Source organism: Cyprinus carpio, chromosome A24, assembly GCF_018340385.1.
Source record: "Cyprinus carpio isolate SPL01 chromosome A24, ASM1834038v1, whole genome shotgun sequence".
Taxonomy (NCBI): Eukaryota; Metazoa; Chordata; class Actinopteri; order Cypriniformes; family Cyprinidae; genus Cyprinus; species Cyprinus carpio.
The window spans coordinates 23,790,822-23,812,783 of NC_056595.1; the positions used below are offsets into that span (position 1 = coordinate 23,790,822).

General features: G+C 36.1%; 1 pseudogene; it reads right to left on the bottom strand.

Moving 5' to 3' along the window:
• Window positions 1–21,962, bottom strand: part of LOC109057198 — a 318,686-nt pseudogene that overhangs the window by 183,023 nt on the left and 113,701 nt on the right.

Consider the following 21,962-nt stretch of genomic DNA (forward strand, 5'->3'; position numbering starts at 1 on the left):
TCTAAAATCAAGATACATTTACTTGAAAAATTATAAAATAATATACATATATATATATATATATATATATATATATATATATATATATATATATATATATATATATATATATACATACATGCCCACATACCCCACCCCCCCACACACACACAGAGAGAAATAAGTATTCAACACATCAACATTTTTTAAACAGCTACAATGCAGCAATTTGCATGAAATTTTACCTGACATTGGCATTAAACTCATATTACATCATATTATTGACACATAATGACACAGGAACAAAATATTTATATTTCTTGAGTTAATGCCAATTTCTGGTCAAAATTTCATGCAAATTGCTGCATCGTAACTGTGTTTCAATCAAAAAAATGTTGATGTGATGATTATTTACAGTATTTCTCCCACTATATACTTTTTTTAGGTTCTTCTGAGATATCTGAAAACATAAAAAATATATTTATATTTTTAAATATATATCCAAGAGTATTTAAAATATATATTGGTCGAATATATATATATATATATATATATATAAAAAGCAGAATATGACCATCACGGATCTCTTGTTGTAATAGAACACTCCCACCGTGTGCTCTACTGCATTAATGCATCGATACAAGAGGCACAATCCACATACAACATAATGTGATTGTGAAAGTGATGTGACGTGTAGCCAAGTGCATACACATAACTATAGACTGAGCAAGTAATACGTCTCATAGCCCTACTAATTCACCCATCAAAATCTCACTCCAGCCAGGAAAGTGAATTTGTCAGCCCTGGTTTATTCAAAGAATCAGACCTCCTTCCAGACTTTCTGAACGGCGTCATGTCGGATAATGTGAACAAAAACACACATTTCTCTTATCCTACATGTACAAACATAGAGTAGTGCGAGCATGAACGCTTAAACACAGCCTTCACAGGTCAACTGCTCGTAATAAACACTGAACTGAGTTAAGGACCGTTCAGATATAGAAAAGAAGAGGCTGCTAATAGCCTACAGTACATTGTCTATGACTGATAAATAGGCTTTTATTTTTTTTTATATAATTTGCTGTTTATTAATAGTTAGTAAGGTAGTTTTTAAGTTTAGGTATTATTCAATCAAAGAGTGCAGCAGCCAATTGAACCAGTTGATAATTTCATAACAGCCCTGTATGCTCTTGCAGAAAACTGTACTCAAGAATACATCCATTCCAGTCACGGAAGACTCTCTGATTTGAATTTACAACATTCATTTTAACAACCAAACATGTTAGAAGTACACACAAATAAATTTAAATAAAAACAATAAAAAAAAAAAAATCAAATTTTTCTCCCAAAGCTGGCCGGCCATTGGTCCCTTTCTCTGTGTCAAGACTGATTTATACTCGACGCGTCCGCAAGTTCGCTTGGGTGAGCAAGGAAAATAAGGGTGCTTTCACACTACCACTTTTGGTGCGCACCCGGGTTCGACTGACGTCAGAGTTCGGCTTGTTTGGATGATGTGAACGCTGTCTTCCGAACTCTGGTGCGCACCCGCGAACCATACCTGTGTCCGCTTAAAAAGAGTGGTCTGGGGTACGGTTCATGTGAACTCTGGTACGGTTCACTGCTGATGTGAACGCAATCGTACCAAATCCCGGAAGTGAACCGCTATTAATGACGTATTATTTGATGAAAATGTGTGTTTGTGAGTGTGTTTCACTCACTTTCCTGACGAGCGTGACTGACACGCTGCAAGCAGAGAGCTGTATATCTCATTTCTGTTCGACTTCAGCGTTCTTTAGAGCATTTGCAGTACATTCGTAAGACAGACGCAAGTGCCGTTATGTACCGAAGCTTTGCAAACAAAACGAACGGTTCAAAAACTTAAATACATAAAAGTGCAGAGAGCTACGGGGTAAACAGCTGCTGGCTTGATGACGCAAACGAACCGCGGTTCGGACTCAAATATTATAATATGAACACAGTCCAGCGGGGGCAGGGGGAGGGGGGAGCAATCGAACTCGGGTTCGGACCAGGCAAGTGAACCAAGTGTGAAAGCACCCTAAGACGTCTTCGCAGTGTTGCCGGAAGTTCGCTTTGAGTGCACGCAAACTCTTATTGTGGCGGAGTGCACAGTATTTTCTGAAACTTTCCTCACAGCTCTGCATCCGAACATGCACAAGTTCAGGGCGATTCTAGCCGAACATGCACATCTGTTCCAGCGTTTGTGTGAAACAGAAGCAGTTTAATGTGAAGTTCAAACTCCATCAGGTGCTTTTTGACGGAAAACGTTTTTTTTTTTTTTGAAAAAAAAAAAAATGTTTGCATAGTTTGTCCAAGGCTGCTTATTCGAGGTACGTTTTATTTTTATTGTATAAAATAGAATAAGAATTTATTTAGATATTATTTTTTACAATATTTGCTTTCAGTTGTCTTCTGTTTGATGTGAAATACAGCCAATAGTTTAAGATTGTTTTAAGTTTGTACATAAAGAAATTATTGATTCATCAACTCATTCACCACAAGACTTATACTGGCAAATGACTTCTCACCGGTGATTCCCGACGAGAACGAGTCAATCCAACTGAGGTTTTAATGCCCTCTGATTTTCCAACCATACAGTGGCTTAAGCTGGGTGCTGACTTGTTTTCATACATGGAAGCACTTATTTATTGGTAGTGGTCTATTTTTCCAGATTTGTGGAGATTGCCAAATTAAGCCCTGCGAGATCAGATGATGTAATAGTACACTTGAAGTCTATGTTTTCATGGCATGGAATTCCAGAGTTCCTTTTTTCAGATAATGGACCTCAATTTTCCAGCCAGACGTTTTAAAGTTCAGTCACTTCACCAGTAGCCCGTAATTTGCTCAAATCAATGGAGAAGCTGAATGCCATGTTCAGATGGTAAAACATCTTCTCAGCAAAGCAAAGGACCCCTATTTGGCAATGCTGGCTTACAGAACAACACCACTGCCAAATGGCTACAGCACTGCTCAGCTCCTAATGGGGCGAAGGCTACGCACACCACAACGCAATACTACAGCATCACTCGCTTCTGATTCCGAGCCTCCCTGATTACACCTCTGTAGCAGCAAAGGAAAAGGGAATAAGAGAGAAGTAAGCTGCAAGTTACAACACACGTCACCGCGCAAGACAACTCAATCACCTTTCCTCAGGTCAGAGAGTTTAAATCACAGACACTAAGACTGAGGGTACCGTGGTAGCACCCCATTCAGCACCTCATTCTAACTTAGTGGAAAGCCCTCAAGGCACCATCTGACTGAACAGATGTCATCTTGTTCCAATGCTGAACATTGAACCATGGGCTGGAAGTTTCCCAAAAACTGGTGATCAGACAGAAGAGGGCGAGCACTCCTTGGAATCGTCAACAGCTCAAACGGTCCAAACTCCTGGGGTATACAAAACACCATCAGGAAGGACTGTGATTCAGCCAAAGAGACTAGACCTTAAAATTTCTAGAAAGTTATAGTGCGGGTTTCACATACAGTGAGTTAAAAAAAAAAAAAAAAAAGAAGGGAAAAAGTTAGATGTTGCATGGGGAAATAAACACTAGTTCAATTATTAGTGATTAATGATGGGGTTAAGTTCAAAAGTAATTCTGGGGGATAATTAATAGTCATGTTATTGGCTTACTGTTTCAAGTGTTGTTAGAAGGGGAGATGTGGTGTGATTATTATGTGTTTGTTATGGGGCTCTAAGAAAGTGGGGCTGGGAGGAGTCAAGGGAGAGAACTCTTTTAAGAACACGACAAGTTTCGATTCTGCTCATGGAGTCATGAGACAGTTATAGAGTTTGAGTAGTAGTTTCATAAGACAGATTTTTCAAGAATACATTATGATTGTAAAAAGTATGTCAAGTCAAGTCAGGTTGAGCTTTATTGTCATTCCACTACATGTGGGGACATACAGTGGATCGAAATGTTGTGCCTCACAGGACCACGGTGCTACATAAATATAGACATACAACAATGAAGTAAAACAGTATAAACCTAAACACAGCTAACCTACGATATACTTTATCTAAATAATAATCTATACATAAACTAGAGAATACAAACTGTACCAATGCTTCACATAAATACTTTACATGTGCAAAGGGAAAGTCAAGGAGCTGGCTGGGGAACAGTGCAAGATGATTTGTAGCGCATGAGCAAAAACATACATATGTTGAGTTATTTGTACACAACAGTGTGTGTGAAAAGTGTCTAGTGCACATAGAGGAGAGTGTGTTACTACAGGTGGTTTGTACAGGCCCACTCACCTGTGTGTAGCACACTTCAAATTTTATTATGTTTTGTGTGTGTGTAGTAGATTGTGTAGATTGTGTAGTACAGTCTACAAAAACAAAACAAAAACTACAACACTGGAACTGAGAAAATGTGTATTTTTTTTTTGTTTTGTTTTGTTTGATTTGATACCAGTTTTCTCTGATTCTGAGAATAATTATGTGAAACCCGTCTGTCACAGGACAGATCACAGTCTAATAGAGCTGATTTCACTCCTGACTCAGTTCTGAGCTCATGTGTAGTTCTGTGTTTGGTCTCTGTGTGTCAGTAGTGTGTGATAGTGTTTGAGCAGCTGCAGCATCAGTTCAGTCACTGTGACTCTGACTGACAGAGGTTTTTGTACCACTCTTTATCACTGTGTGAACACCCAGCTACTACTGATGATGTGTGCACTCTGACAGTAATAATGTCCAGCATCTTCAGTCTGGACTCCACTGATGGTCAGAGTGAAATCACTGTTAGATCCACTGCCACTGAATCTAGATGGAGTTCCTGACTGGCTTCTCCAGGTTTCTGTAAGTACCAGCTAAGAAAATGATTTCCATTATTACAGCAGTCTGGATTTCTGTTACATGTACAGGCTACAGTAACTGATCGTCCAGTCTAAGAGAGCAGCACTGAGGGAGTTTGAGTCACTGTCACCTGCCCAAAAGATTCTTTCAAATGAGAAAGATTAGAAATCACAAACACTTTACATTTACGCATTTAGCAGACGCTTTTATCCAAAGCGACTTACACTGCATTCAGGCTATGCATTTTTTTTTTTTTACCAGTATGTGTGTTACCTGGGAATCAAACCCACAACCTTTTGCGCTGCTAACGCAATGCTCTACCACTGAGCCACAGGAACACAAAGCAAACATATATCTTCACAAAACACATAAAAAATAACAAATAAATCTTTACTGACACAAACCTCGACATAATGCTGCCAGCATCCAGATCAATATGGTGATGAAAGTCATTTTTGTTGATTGTAGGTTCAGTTCTAGTGAAAAACAGTTGTTGATCATATTTGATGTTTGTCAGAGTTATAAACACATGCAGAGCACTGAAGCGTGTCGCTCATGTAAAACACACTCTCTATGCAAACACTGCAGTGAACAGTTTGAAGTTAGTTTAATGATCTGTTTCATTGATCAGGAAAATAAACTGAGGTCACTGGAAGCCTCTGACAGATGTGCTGTTGTGTTTGCTATTTAACTGATCACAGTTTTTTTAATGCTGTGTAATGACTGAACCAAGCAATCGTAACAATCATGTGAAAGGCACAGACTGATTCAATAATTCATGACACTATATTCAGAATATGAGTGTGTGCTTGTGTAGGACATTAAAGTGATGTCTAGTGGTTCCACGCAAGCTGTAAGAACTAAATAAAGTACTTTATCACTTGTGATGTCATGATTGTGTGCGGGGGGATTGGGGAAGTTAGGCAATGTGATGTAGGGACTATTTTACACCAGGGTTACATCTCTATCTTTCAGAGGAAGACTCTGGGGTTTATATTAACTACAGGTGTGTCTTTTTACAGTGCAGTTTATTAACACCATACTGGGGCATTAGGACCCACTCTGAGCACAGGATGAGCTCCACCTGCTGGCCACTAACACCTCTTCCAGCAGCAACCTGGTCTTCCCCGAAAGTCTCCCATCCAAGTACTGACCAGACTCAACCCTGCTTAGCTTCAGTGTGTGTGCAGGAGAAAGCAGCAGGTTGATGCTTCTGGCTTGTGCAGAAGATCTCCTAAAGCGTCCAATATACAGTCAAACCAAAACTTATTCAGACACCAGGGGCATCATTTATAAAAGGTTGCATATAAACCATCCTATATTTGTTCTAAGATCATTTCTCAAAAGTGCGTAAGTTCCATTCAGAGAAAACGAAATTGTGCACGAAATTGTGCACAAAAATCACATGCGTCACAAGTGCATACACCTGCTCAGACCCTGACGTGGCTGTAAGTACTTTTCCACGTCAAAGACCATTTTTATAAATATCAACGTTGCAGTGGATTTTTGCGTACGCACACTCTAAGATCAAATCTGTGTGTACGCATATTTTATAAATGAGGCCCCAGATATAATTGTTGATATTTTGTTTACTAGTGGGTGCAGGACACTATTTATTTATGTAAGTGAGGTTAGCAAAATAAACTGTGACATAATATACCCCCAAAATATTATTCATACAGTGGACAACCAGTAAAAAAAATTGGGACCAAAGATTATTCAGACACTTTGACCTGACCATGTTTTGCTTAAGTGTTATCTAAAATTATCAAGATGAATTTGTTTGCACCTTCCTGGGCCTGTACACTGTTATTTATTTGGCAGTCTATGGGACAGTCTCAAGCCTACTGGTTTTCATCCAAAATATCTTAAATTGTGTTCCGAAGACGAACAAAGCTTTTATGGGTTTGGAACAACATGGGGGTAAGTGAATAATGAAAAAAAAAAATTTCATTTTGCGGTGGAGTAACCCTTTAATACTCAAGATTTAACAAAACTACTTTCTAAATTGCCCATACATGTCAAAATAAGTACATCACTACAATATCTTTATAGAAAAATCCTAATATTGAACATGAGTCATGGTTTTCCCTTACAAAAATTAACCATGCTTTTATTATAGTAAAAGTACAGTAACCATGTTTTTTGTTTGTTTGTTTTTGTTTTTTGCCAAATGGATTACCATTTGTATTTATTTTTAAAAAATATTAATTTTTAAAATTAATTTTTAATTTGTGGTTACCATGGTTTAACAATAGTAACCATTGTCTTTGGATTTATAGTAAAATAATGTTCATTTTTGTAAGGCTTGTGTTGTTGTCTGCCCTAGCTCCCCCTAAACCTATTATAAAATATGATTATTTTTCTGCTAAATTACTACTGTAACATTACAATAGATTATAATGATGTGCTTTATACAGTATTTTGAGTGATGGTGAGCAATGTGCTGCTGCTGCTTAGCTAAGTAAACAAAGACAAAACTACAATAGCATATTTACAGATGAAACTGACCTGCACTTGAAACCCTGAACAGAAGTTTTGCTTCTCTGCTCCACCTGTGCACTTCCACAGTCCACTCCATTCTCTCTCTTGCATTGATTAAACTGATCCAAACCACAGAGGCGTGGAAAGCATTGCCAGTCACGACTAACCAATTCTATTTTCGATTCAGTTGTAGATGTGTTTGTACTTGTTTCTTTAGTTAATTCTCTTTTTTATCAGTTATTCTGTTTGTTAACGGCAAGTGTTTGTGACTAATACTCAGTCATCACTTTATTAATCAGTTAATTATCACAAAATCTTCAACAGTGCTCCACTGTTACTTTTAACACTCTGAGTGTGGACTCATATAAATACTGAGCAGTGCTACTTTAACACTGGGGATTTTGCTGTTTATGTTGTCGTCTGTGGGTTTAACAGTCATTATGAGCTTTTAAAAGCTGTCAGACTGTTGACTAGCAGTTAAACTCTGAACATTCAGTAAATGTGTTGTGTGATTCTTGATGTATTTTATGTGCTTAGAGAAGTGCTCAAGCATTTTTATTCAGCTGCTCTATTGGTTTGTTTCACTGCCATTCCTTTTGAATGTGTCAAATCAAATCATGTTTGTTGATGACAATGGAGGACAACATCATATGTGTGTTTTTTGTGCTGAACTCCGAGCACTGGACACTCCTGACTCAGTTCTGAGCTCATGTGTAGTTCTGTGTTTGGTCTCTGTGTGTCAGTAGTGTGTGATAGTGTTTGAGCAGCTGCGCCATCAGTTCAGTCACTGTGAGAGTCATTTTTACAGTTGATGACGTGTCTGACAGTAATAATGTACAGCATCTTCAATCTGGACTCCACTGATACATGGAGTATATCCACATAATGCTGCCAGTCCTTTTAGTTGGTTGTCGATTCAGTTCTAGTGAAGAACAGTTGTTGTGATGTTTCATGTTTGACAGAGTTATAAACACATGCAGAGCACTGAAGCGTGTGTCACTCATGTAAAACACACTCTATGCAAACGCTGCAGGAGTGAACAATTTTAAGTTGTTCTGTATCATTGAACAGGAAAATAAACATGAGATCACTGGAAACTTCACTGAGAGATGTGTTATTGTGTTTGCTATATAGCTGATAACATTTTTTTTTTTTTTTTTTTTAAACGAAACTCCAAATATTTGAACCAAGCAAACATAGTTTAATATGAAAGGCACAGACTGATTCAATGATCCATGACAATATATTCAGAATATGAGTGTGTGCTTGTGTGTGACCTTAAAGGGTTAGTTCACTCAAAAATAAAATTTAGGCTGCATTTTACTCCTAGGTGAATATGACTTTCTTATTTAAGACAAATCCAGTTGGAGTTATATTAAAAATTGCCTTTGACCTTTCAAGCTCTATCATTGCAGTCAGCATGTGTTGCAATGCTTCAGTCCAAAAGACATGAAATAAAAAGCGCCCTTCCATAAAAAAAAGTGTCTCACACGACTCCGGGGGGTGAAAAAAGGCCTCCTGTAGTGAATCAATGCATTTTTGTAAAAATATCCATATTCAAAACGTAATAATCACTTGAATCTAGCTTGCGCTCACTGTTGTAAACAGAAGCAGTTCTGGGGGAATTACGTATATGGTCAGCTTTGCACATGTGCTGCTCAGAAGTGACGCACACGAAAACGTAGCAGAGAAATCAAAACAAAACAACAGTCACTAATTAGAAGTACTAAATGAGGATTAGTAAAGAAGAATGTTTGAGGATTTCGATATACAGTATAAGCCAAGAGGAGACTGATTTTCCTTTGCTAAAGTAAAAACACTTTGCTTCCTTTGATTCTGTAAACCAGTGGTTCTCAGACCTGTCCTGGAGTACCCCATGCCCTGCACATTTTGTATGTTTTCCTCAGTTATCACAACTAGGCCCGTGAATCTTTAGGTAGACATTGATTCAATTCAATTCACAATTCATAGGTTTTTGATTTGATTCAAGATTGATTTTTGCAAATTTAGAACTATTCAGTTCGATACGATTCACAATTAAATTTTATTTGATTATAACGTTTCAAAAATCATGTTTCAAGATCGATAAAATTAGTGAATCGTTACACCCCTAATCAAAACTGATTCAACCCATCAGAAGTGATCGCGCAGGCGCCTCACCTGGGAACACACAACATGTAAGTTATAACGTCGCAGCCTGTTCAGTATCAAAAAAAAAAAGTAAAAAAAAAAAAGTTAACCAAACATATAGAAAGTTAGGCTACACTACTCAATTTAAATAGTCCGAAGTACAATCCATTTTGCATTCATCCATCAAACATTGCACATGTGAAGGACGATTTGCGTGCAGTGAAGTTCAAAGCATAATGGCATTCAAATACATCATGAATATGGAAACATTTCTGAGTGGATTCGTGCTGAATAAGAGAGGTAGGCTATATGCGAGCCCAACACCCGTTTCAGTTTTAGTTCATGAAGCCTGTTTCAGTTCATGAATTTGTTTTGGGCTGATGTTCAACTAACCTACTTGTAGGTCTATTATTTCTGAATAATGTTAAATTTAAATGATTTGATGTAGAGTGAGAAGAACTAAATTACAGGGCTTTGATGATAACAGGGCTTTTCTACTGGGTGCATCCAAAAAGGTCCGGTTGTCCGGCGAGGTTTGGTTGGGAGAGTTACAGACATTGGAAACGGCTCGTAGCTGCAGCTTTCTTTCAGCAGAAGCACCACTTTTCACAGTCTGTACGCCGCCTGCAGTGAAATCACCCGCGTTTTGCCTCTCTCTAAATATAATGTCATCTCATTAAAAATGAGCTAGAAAACACTCGTGACTGGCGCGTCCCATGTGGAAGGGCAATTCACACTGTCAGCAAAGTTTCAATGTAACGTTACAGACAAACTGTAGAAAATAAACACAACATTTACTTTAATGAAAAATACCTCCTTTTAAAAAGGCCTATTGACTGTTGGCCACTGCTTGTTGACACTTAATGACAGATTAGCAGAGTGTTAAAGTGTTGGTAGTTGACCATTGTAGTTGTTATACACCACGAAAACTGTTATCTAGTGGAAATATCGCCTATTTGAAAACAAATATAAAACAATTTGCTGAACTAACTATTTAGTAAATCGTCGTCGTTGACGAGGTGACTGCTGGCTCAGCTGCTGAATCTTTCACAGTTTTTGGCGCTCGATTCAATTTCTCCTTTTCAGCAGTTTGTCATCCCTCTCAATGATGCAATACCGCCACCATCTGCTGCGGAGTGCCCCGGTTGTGTCAGAACTCAATTAGATTGATTTCAGATTTAGATTAAATCGATTTAAATCAAAGTGATAGAAATGTGTACATACAACACTCAATACGAACAACTGAAATCCACTTGATTAAAGCATGTTCACAACAGAAATATAAATTAATTGTTTTGTACATACATGTTTAATTTCTGTAATTTCAAAGGCCTGCTATATTCTTTTTCCCCCCCGTGTAGCTAATATTTTGTCACACCAGGGGCGTAGCCTTCATTTCATTTTTTCCGCCAAAATGCAATAAATCCTATGAATCAATATGAAAATTATTTTTCATGTTGAAACTGATGAAAATACACAACATAGTAAGTTGATCCACATATCAAAGCCTCTGAACTTGGTCAATACTAATAATATTATATCATAATCAATACTTATATACAGGCAGTGGACTAATAATACATAAGACCACAGTTGATTTCTAAGGCTGTGGCTGAAAGTCAGTTGTAGTCTTTGTTTTTTTTTCTCTTTTGTTCCTCTTTCAGTGTTTCTGCTTGTCAGGTGTTTGTCACTAATCATTCAATCACTTAAATATTGCATTGACTGGTTTTGAAAGTCTGGTCTTGACTACACGCCTGATTTTTATGCAACATTTTATAAATGAGGCTTCAGGTCTCATCTTACAGGATGCTGAATGTAAATTAGATGCACTAAAACAAGTTCCATGAAACCACATGCGATAAGATGATATGATAAAAGTTTCTGTTTGTTTTGTGCTGGTAAGAGAATAAACTTTTCTTTTTTCTTTTTTCTTTTTTTTTTTTACCAGGAATTATTCTCTTATCTTACATTGAATTTACTATAAGAAATCAAATACACTGCCAGACAATAATCAATCATTTGTAATCTATAATTTTTTACCTAATGGCAATTGTGTGATTGTTTCATATAGGGTCTACTACAAGCAATTATTTTCATTTTCTGCACAGAATCAGATAAAAAAGATACTTTATAGTTTCTGTACTGTAATAAATGATATGTCAATTAGCACTGAATCATTCATAAATGTTATTTATTTATTGTGTTTATTTTCTTGACGTTTCACCAGTTCATTCTGCTTTTTATTTAGCTTAGCTGCAGCAATAGATTCCTTTGTCCATATTAGGCATTTCCTGGCACGTCTTAAAGGGGTCCTATTATGCTCTTTTACAAGGTCTTGATTTTGTTTTGGGGTGTACTAGAACAGGCTCTCATACTAGGTTGTTCGAAAAACACATTATTTTTCACATATTTTACATTATTACAACACCTCTCTCCCCAGTCTGGCATGAATGGACATGAATAGTTCCTGTATCAAATGAAGGCCCGCCTTCTGGTAATACGAGATGTGCTATGATTGGTTAGCTGGGCCAGTGTGTGTTGTGACTGACAGCACTTGGCGCCTGGTGTAAATATTGCCTCAAAATCAAATCAATCTGAGTACGATTTAAACCCGGATGATTGTAACCACTCTAAGCTGGTCTGTCTTGGGAACACTAGCATGTCTCCGACATAGTGATAACACTCGTTGCTTTCTCTAGTGCAGTTCAACCAGGTCTCATCCCATTTGTCGATCTTTGTGATATCACAAATCCCGGAAAATATGCGTTGTAGTCCAAACAAGTTGTTCGTTGTAGTTTTTAAAACGTGATTTCCATTAAATAAAATATCTCCTTTTGAATTGGACTTTGAGCTTTGTAACTTTGCAGATCTTTTTTATGCTCAAACACCAACATAACAGAATAACTACAGTTGAAAAAGTAGAGAGCAAGATGACTTCTCTTACAGTGCGAAAACTTATTTTTCTTATTTTCATAAAATGCTATAGTATTCAACTTTTCCTCTTCATCGCCGAATGATGATTCTGAAAGAAAACGCGCCTGATGTCTGTTTGCTATAGCAACGAACGCTACTTTCATGCATCTGATTATCAGATAAATATTGTGCTTATTTCAAAACTACAGAAAAGTAAAAGTTCTTCACTTTAGCATTACTGGTCACGAGTACTAAAGAGAGATCATATATCAGCTGCTCAAAAAATGTCACAGTCACAGGAGGTAAACAGTGGAGCGCGTGAAGGAGAGATGCGAGGCACAAACAAGGTCTCCATTAATTTGTGCTTGTGGTGATTTAATGTGTATATATTTTGAAAGCATTGAATCGCTATAGAAATCACGATTAATTCTATTTTTAGCATTTTATATCAATTTCTGTCCAAAATCGACAAGTCGTTATTTAAAAAATCATGTTGCAAGATCGATGCATAAGCATCGTCAGGCTTTGTAATTGATGCATCGATAAAACAAGTAAATTGTTACACCTCTAGTAATTAGTGAAGCTTGTAATGCTGTTTGTGAAGTTGTTAATTATCCTCTGCTGAGATTTTGAGAGATTTAATGTCTACTTTTACTTCAGTTGATTTCTAAGGCTGTGGCTGAAAGTCAGTTGTAGTCTTTGTCTTTTCTCTTTTCTGTTCTTCTTGGTCCTCTTTCAGTGATTCTGCTTGTTAACATCAGGTGATTGTCACTAATCACTTTAAACAATTTATCACTTAATTATCACATTGACTGCACTCTTGATTGGTCTTGGTTTTGGAAGTCTGGTCTTGACTACACGCCTGATTTTTATGCAACATTTTATAAATGAGGCTTCAGGTCTCATCTAACAGTATGCTGAATGCAAATTAAATTGCACTAAAACAAGCTCCATGAAACCACATGCAATAAAATGACATGATAAACGTTTCTGTTTGTATTGTGCTGGTAAGAGAATAAACTGAATACTGAAAAATAGAGTAAACAAAATGTAAATTCTTAAGGGTTAGTTCACCGGAGAATGAAAATTTGTCCATCTTCTACTCATGCTCGAAGCATAGGTGTATGTGACTTTCCTCTTTAGGAATAATCCAATCGATGTTATATTAAAAATTGTCCTTGCTCTTCCAAGCCTTTCAATGGGGGTAAACTGGTGTTTATTTTCAACAGTTCAGAAGACGTGAAATAAAGTGCGCGCATCTGTAATAAAACGTCTGTCACACGGCTCCGGGGGGTAAATAAAGGCCCCCGTAGCAAATCCATGCGTTTTTGCAAGACAAATATCCAGATTTCAAACGTAATAAACACTTTTTTTCTCACTTCTGCTGATTGTTGTGAACGTGCAGGTGAATGTCGTAGTTCGTCAGCGCTGCATGGTTAGTGACGAACGTGGAGAGAGAACAAAACAAAACACTGGTCACGAATTAGAATCACAAAACAAGGATTTGTAAAGAAAACCGTTGGAGGATTTCCAAATAATATAATATAATAAAAACATCACCATAAAGTATTAATACAGAAACGATCTCTCTGTGATACTTTTTTTTGCAAGAGTTTTAAACTAGGTACACATTTAGACACTCAACAATGGTGACAATCAAAAAAATGTTCAGATAAACACATCATGTCTGGACATCATAAAACAAACTACTAAAAGTCACAACAGAAACAACTTCAAAAATAAAAGCAAACAGTTAGTTCATGACAATAATAGGAAAATTCAGATGCATAATTTATTCATGCCACAATGCATGCTGGGAGTTTTGTACCATGCTAGGACCCAGCATGCATTCTGGCATGAAGCTTTTTTTTTTTGATGGTCACCATTGTTGAGATTCATATGCTGATTGTTGATGTCTTTGTGTGTGTAAAGGATACATTATTTAAAAGCTTTTGTGTACATGTTTTTAAACCTTTTCTTAATGATTGTTTGCTGAGTTGGACTAACTGCTTAAACTACAGTAGCAGAGGGTTGGTAATTCATATATTAATAGTGTACCATAATAATAATATAATAATCATTGTGTGTTACATATATATATATATATATATATATATATAGTGCACCACACCAGTGATACATACATTGATTAGATTATATAGATTATATATTGATTATATTCCACCAATAGATACCCAAAATCATCTGATCTCATTTTTATCTTGGCTTCCATTGTGTTTTATTAAACACACTGTTACAGTAACCAAATCTCAAGGTCAAGAGTCCAAATGAAGCACCAAACTCCAGTTATTTGCAAATGTAGGCTCAATTGGGAATGTTTAGGGTTCTTATGCAAAGTCACTCTGTGAATAAGTTGTTGTTAGAGGTCTGACTGTAGAGCTCAGGATCAGATCAGGACCATCAGTGGACAGGAGAGTATTGTGGGCAGAGTGAGTTTTTACCTTCAGTTGATTTATCTGAAGAGTATATTTTTTCTTTCTGGTTCCTTTCAGGTTGTTAACTGATGATGTATTTTATTACTCCAAAAGGTCTTGACTGGACCTAAGATTGACAACCAGCGAATCAACAAGCAGCAGATGTGAGATGAATACACTGTCTCTAAACCTTACACAGGTTAATACTCAAAACACTACAGAGGAAAAAATGAAACACAACCATTCAAAAACAATGATACAATACCATTCAAAAAAAAAATAAAAAAAAAATAAAAATATAAAAAAAATAAAAAAATAAATAAATAATACTTCTATTTAGCAAGGATTAATGAAGACTGATCAATAAATGCTGTTCTTTTAAACTTTCTATTCATCAAAGAGTCCTGAAAATTTTTTATCATGGTTTCCACAAAAATATGAAGCAGTACAATAATTTTCCACATTGATAATAATCAGAAATGTTTCTTGAGCAGCAAATCAGCATATTAGAATGATTTCTGAAGGACCATGTGACATTGAAGACTGGAGTAATGATGCTGAAAATTGAGCTTTTATCACAGAAATAAATTATATTTTAAAATATACTACAATAGAAATCAGCTACTTTAAATCATAATTAATATTTCACATTATTACTGTTTTACTGTATTTGTGGACCAAATAAATGCAGTCTTAGTGAGCAGAAGAGATTTTCAAAAACGTCAACAAATCTTAATTTTTCCAAACTTTTCGCTGGTAGTGTATGTATACCACTTTAATTGAGGAATGTAAACTATTAAGATGATGTCTTGCATGTTTCGTAAAGTTCCAAGTAAATATATTAATTTCCAGGCATGAATGCAGTTGTGAGTGTTCCTGTGGCTCAGTGGTAGAGCTTTGCATTAGCGGCGCAAGAGGTTGTGGGTTCGATTCCCAGAGAACACATGTTATATAAAAAATGTTAGCCTGAATGCACTGTAAGTCGCTTTGGATAAAAGCATCTGCTAAATGCATAAATGTGAATTATTAATATTTTTTATTTGTATTTTTTGGTCAAAAGTGACTGAAGAGCAGCAGAGGTTTAGGTACGTTAAAATATCTAGAAATCTTTAATAAACGTGTGTTATCTTGGTGCACTGGCATTAGACAGTTGCATTACAGCACATTTTAGGCTTACAGAACTGTTAAAGGTTCACTAGCTATGGATGTTACTGTAAAATCAATGCAAATATATGGAATATCGTTCATCATTTAGGCTTGGTTATGCAAATCTCAGGTGAGCCAGGGAGTTTTTCCAAAAGGTTTTTGAAGATGTAAATGACGAACATATAACAGTGTAATAAAAGAGGATCAGGCACACAATTGCCTATTCATGCCTGTAAATGAATATATTTACTTGGAACTTTACGAACCATGCAAGACGTCCTCTTTATATTTTATATTCCTCAAATAAAGTGGTATGCATACTTGTAATGTAAGTAACATTATTTTATTTATTTTTTTGTCAATGTAATGGTATGACATTTTGTAACACTTTCTAGGTGAACCAAGAAATGATATACCAAAAAATATATATATTTAAAAAAGTCACACTTGTACTCCATACAGTCATATAAATACATGCTCGACGCTTCACTACAATGATAAATCCCCCAAAACAACAACATAACAGAAACTATTTTAAATACCAACATAATATAACATTAACATTACCAGGTCTCCCTATTTCATCATTATGCTGAAAATGCTTAAAATATAACTTTATTAAAATTTGCAAAGAATGACACTAGAGGCAGTAAAACTCTGACACCTTTTATTCCTTTTCACACAGATTTACAGAGTTTTGATTAATAAAGCATAATTTTCACAAAATTACTTAAAAACAATATTAATATGCTGGGAGGTTTTTTCAATAGCTCACAGAGTACGGAGACGTACTTGAGAGATGAGGAGCTCCGGTTCGGATCCTGTGTAAGTATGGTTTGACAAAACAGTTCAAATCTGCATATAAGGAAGTTCAAATGGCACAGTTGCATCAACAAATGCATTTTTAGATCAGTTTTGCATTTGTTAACACTATTGGGTAGGTTTAGGGTTGGTTTTGGTGTAGGGCATATTTTCAACACGATAGAGCATTAACTTTTAGCGACAGTCCCCGGATATTTGAATTCTGAACCACCGCAATACTTACCTGAAGCAACGTAATAAAAACACAGCAATATGTACCTACTGTATATCAACGTAATGATAACGTGCCAGGGTACACGTATTGAACCCATGTTTTAGCGCCACTCAGTGGACATTTCTCTTTGAAACGGCGGCAAAAAGTGCAGTGAGGTACGTAAAAACGGTGCTGCAGAAAAGTACCCAGAGGTACATATTTTTATGAGACCAGGTTGATTAAAACATGTGCCTTTAACATGAAAACATCGAGTTAAGCAAGAGCAACTGTTTCAAGCTAGTTTAACATGATGCAATCATGTTTAAATGAGAAACCTGATACAATGGTTTTAAATCAAAATGAGTTATTTAAATAAAGTGAACACCATCAATAAATTTATTTGAATGTAAAATTCCCTTAAAATACAAAATATTAAATCTTTCCCCACCAGTGTGTTTGCTTATTTTTAAAATTCTTTCATAGCTGATGATCAGAACACAGACAGAGTAGATCGAGTCCATTAACATGTTAGCATACTTGTGCAGAAGCAATCTTCTATTCACTCCTTCTGGTTTACACAGATCTTCTTCTTCGCTTGTTTTTTGGTCCTGAGATGCTGTACTGTATCTGTACTATTAAAAGCGCCCCCTACTGTATAACAGTGTAACCTCGGAAAGCCTGAAGAACTTGTTGATGAAGCGCTGTCTCATAGATTATAGAAAATCACGTCAGTGGTGGAGAGAGAGTTTAATAAAAAATCATATTAAAAACAGCTACATTTGAGGTGTTCAGTCTTTTCTAAAGCTAGGTTAGGCAGTTTCTGTGCTCACCGAGTGGAACTACAAAAATAAAGCATGCCCAACTCAAACATTACAGATGCTTTTAGGTCCATAAATGTGAAAGCATGTCTCAACAGCTAAAATTAAACTAGGCAAGGCAAGGCAAGTTTATTTATATAGCACATTTCATACACAATGGTAATTCAAAGTGCTTTACATAAAAGAAAGTAAAATAATCATGAAGAAAAATGTTTAAAAAACAAAGAAAAAAAAATAGTTTCTATAAAAGGTCCAACATATTAAGAATACTTTTAACTAATGATGAGAGAAATTAAGCTTTTCAAAGCTTTGAATCAGTTGAACTAATTGTGTCGCAAAATGATTCACTGTTTCGAAGCGTCTGAAACACCACACACTGGCGACTGCTGGTCAAACAGTGTAAATACAATGAAAACTCAGGCCAAACATGCATAAAAACAGCTTTTTTAAAAACCCATTGCAAATGTTTCATTGAAAGTGTAATGTATTAAATGCAATTAACAAATCATCTAATGCTCTGAAATATTAAGTGTTTGTATAATATGTGTTCTTTTTCAGGGCTTGTTGTCTTTGTTCTATTGATGGCTCAGTTAAACAGAAAAATAAGATACTAATTACTACTATTATTCCTTTTAATTATACAAATGTTTCATTAGGATCATTAGGATTCAGGATCAGGTAATAACTATATAGACGCTTGTTCAGTGGTTTGCCACTAGGGGGCGATCTCAGTGAATCCGCAAGTTTCACCGGTTTACAGAGATCATTGCCCCCAGTGGTGAACCATTGAAATTTCAAAATGGTTATGATGTAATGAAGCCTCATTACTGAAATCATGTGACTTTGGCAATTTTGTCTCGTTTCCACTGAGCGGTACGGTTTGGTACAGTACTGTGTGGTACGCAATTATTTCCGTTTCCACTGTCAGAAGTTGTGAATGGTACCACAATAGCGAACCATACCACTTTTTTGGTACCCTTCCATTGGGATACATAGCACAGCAAAGGGTACAAAAGGGTGGAGCCAAACTTACCGCAGAACGTTGATTGGTTGACTAGAATCGTCACTTTTGCATGATACAAGGGGATAAATCTTCTCCTTTACGCATTCCGCTTGGGCTTATTTACATCAGAGTGCGCAAACACAAAAAAAATAACCGTGTATTTTATTATGTTATATTTTCACACAGACAATAGCTGTTTCTCAATATGCTTTCATGTTTCGCATAATTTTTTTGTCATTGTGTCATGAAATGTAGTTTTAATAGTAGATAAATTGTAGTTCCTGTGGCTCAGTGGTAGAGAATTGCGTTAGCAGCGCAAAAGGTGGGTTTGATTCCCAGGGAACACGTTAGGTATAAAAATGTATACCCTGAATGCACTGTAAGTCACTTTGGATAAAAGTGTCTGATGTATGTAAATGCAATAGTTTTTCAGACGAGAATGTTATTGTTTAAAACTCAAATCTGCCATTTATTTGTAAATGTATTTGTGCCTATTTGAACATTTGCTATGCCGATTGCGAAGCTCCAGGTGATCTCCGGGCACTCAGTGCTCATGTATCCGCACAGAGCAGCCTTAGCTCGGCTAGTCCTTCTGACATTTGCCGATGGCTCTGGTGTCTCTGTAGTGATTAAACATGAGATTCAATTAATTTTGGGTTAGCTGTATTTAACAATTCAATTCAATTCTAGTTTATTTGTATAGCGCTTTTTACGATACAAATCATTGCAAAGCAACTTTACAGAAAATTAAGTTTTTACAATATTTAGTAGTAGCTTATTTGTGGTGACTGTCAGTTTATGTGCATATGACAGAAATTTTCAGAAAAATTAATACAAGACGTAGTCGACCAGACGATGAACACTATTAACAGCAATTATTATATGATGCAATCACACTTGTAGCAATATTTGGTAGTTTTGTATGTTTTAGGGTTAGTATCAATTGAGGTCCTCTGAGGGGTTGGCATCATTTCTTCTCAGGTGTTTTTTATCCAGACTGGAGCTTGTGTAAATCCCATGGCAAAACAGAGAAACAAATAGAGACATAATTAGCTGCTGTTCCAACCAAGTAAAATTAATTAGTTTAACCCAATAATGCGCATTTGATCAGATACAATTGCAGTCACAAATTATGAGATGCATTGTTTGAATGCTTGGTGAAAGAGATGTGTTTTTAATCTAGATTTAAACAGAGAAAGTGTGTCTGAACCCCGAACATTATCAGGAAGGCTATTCCAGAGTTTGGTAGCCAAATCCAAAAAAGATCTATCTCCTTTAATGGACTTTGCTATCCTAGGAACTACCAAACATCCAGCATTTTGTGACCATAGGGAGTGTGATGGATTGTAGCGTGGTAGAAGGCTAGTAAGGTATGCAGGAGCTAAACCATTTAGGGCCTTTTAGGTAAGTAATAATAATTTGTAACTGATACGGAACAGGCTTTCGTGGTCTCATTAATCTTTTATTTGTTCCTGGTCATAACGTTTTGGCTGAGCACAAAGTTATGTTTCACTTTATATATTTAATTTGAACTTTACCATAGTACAGCGCTGACTTTGTTGAATACGTTTGACTGAACTGTTTGCATTTGTCTTTATTTCCTTTTATTTAAACCTCTTATACTTTGTACTTATACTTTTATAATGGCTATTATTGTTCATTAAAACTTACATTTAACAAAATGTGGCAGAGTTATTGCTTACTGAAGCTTATTTTCACGGTTCATTGTCAATTGCTACTTTCCGGCATACACCACGCCTACCAAGTAATAATAAACTTTATTTTATATAGCGCCTTTAAAAGTAGCATCTCAAAGCACTTTACATAAAAAAATGAAATTAAAAGATACACATAACAGAGCAGGCAGTAAAAACTAATCAAACAAAAATACAAAAAATTAAATAAAATAGAAAGCCAATATAATAACAAACAAAGTAATCACATGAATCACATAAAAGCTATCCTAAAATAGTGTGTTTTAAGGGACGATTTAAAAACACTAAGGGATTCTGCATTCCTAATCTCAGAGGGCAGGGAATTCCACAATTTAGGAGCCAAAGAAGAGAAAGCCCGATCACCCATAGATTTTAGCCGTGTTGTTTGGACAGTTAAAAGACCAGCTTCAGAAGAGCCTGAACCTGAAGACCCTTGCGGTCTGGTCTGCCCCTGGTCTGTGATTTCTGCCGAGTGTAGGGTTGTGCGATATGAAGATTTTTGATCGTGTTCGATAAAAATGTCTCCACGATCTGCTTTTGAAGAAATATCATTGTATTGTGCTGTAGTGCACATTCTATCAGCTGCACTTCTGGCATGGCCGGATCAATATACTGCGACATACATTAACATCAGTGTTAACTCAGTGGTAGGGTTATACTCACGGGACACTGCACTTATTCACAAAAGTACATTTTTTATTTTTTTTACATCTGCTTTAAAGCCTTACTGGTTATTTAAATCAATGTTTCATTCGTGTGCTGTTCTGACGTGCAGTTTTTCTGAGCACACTCAAAGCGCTGCACTAAAACGAAAAAGCCCTTCAAACTGTGCCTGATTACGTTTTGTGTTGATACTGTCAAATCACACAAGGTTTATGTATAGCCTCAGTTGGTTATGTCTAAAATGAAAGTAAACAACTGAAAGAAACAGATGCATGTCTGTATATTAGATGCGAGCAGGTCTTAAAGGGACAGTAGGCTACATACATGCTGCCGACTGTAATTAAAGGGATAGCTCACCCTAAAATGTAATTTCTGTCTTTGTTTATTCACACACATGTTGTCCCAAACCAATATTAATTTCTTTCTTGTGTTACACCCAAAAGAAGATATTTTGAAGAATCTGGATAACCAAACAATTGCTGGTCCACATTGACTTTGATAGTAGGGAAAATACTATGAAAGTCACTTTGAACCAGCAACTGTTTGGTTTTCCACCTTCTTTCAAAATAGAGTTTACGTTTAGCAGAAGAAGGAAACTCATTCAGGTTTAAACAACTTTTGAGTGGGTACATGAAGGTATAAAAAGCAAAACACTAACCCTTTTTTAATTTTGGGGTGAATTATTCCTTTTTTATTATTCCTTACTTTTTTAATGTTAATAAAACACCAAACACAAAGAGAAAAATACTCTTGACTGAAAAACTTTGATACAGTTGATTTAATAGGAATCAATGTATATATGTGTATAGTGTTTTATTTTTATTTGCTCATTCAATGTTTTGAATGCT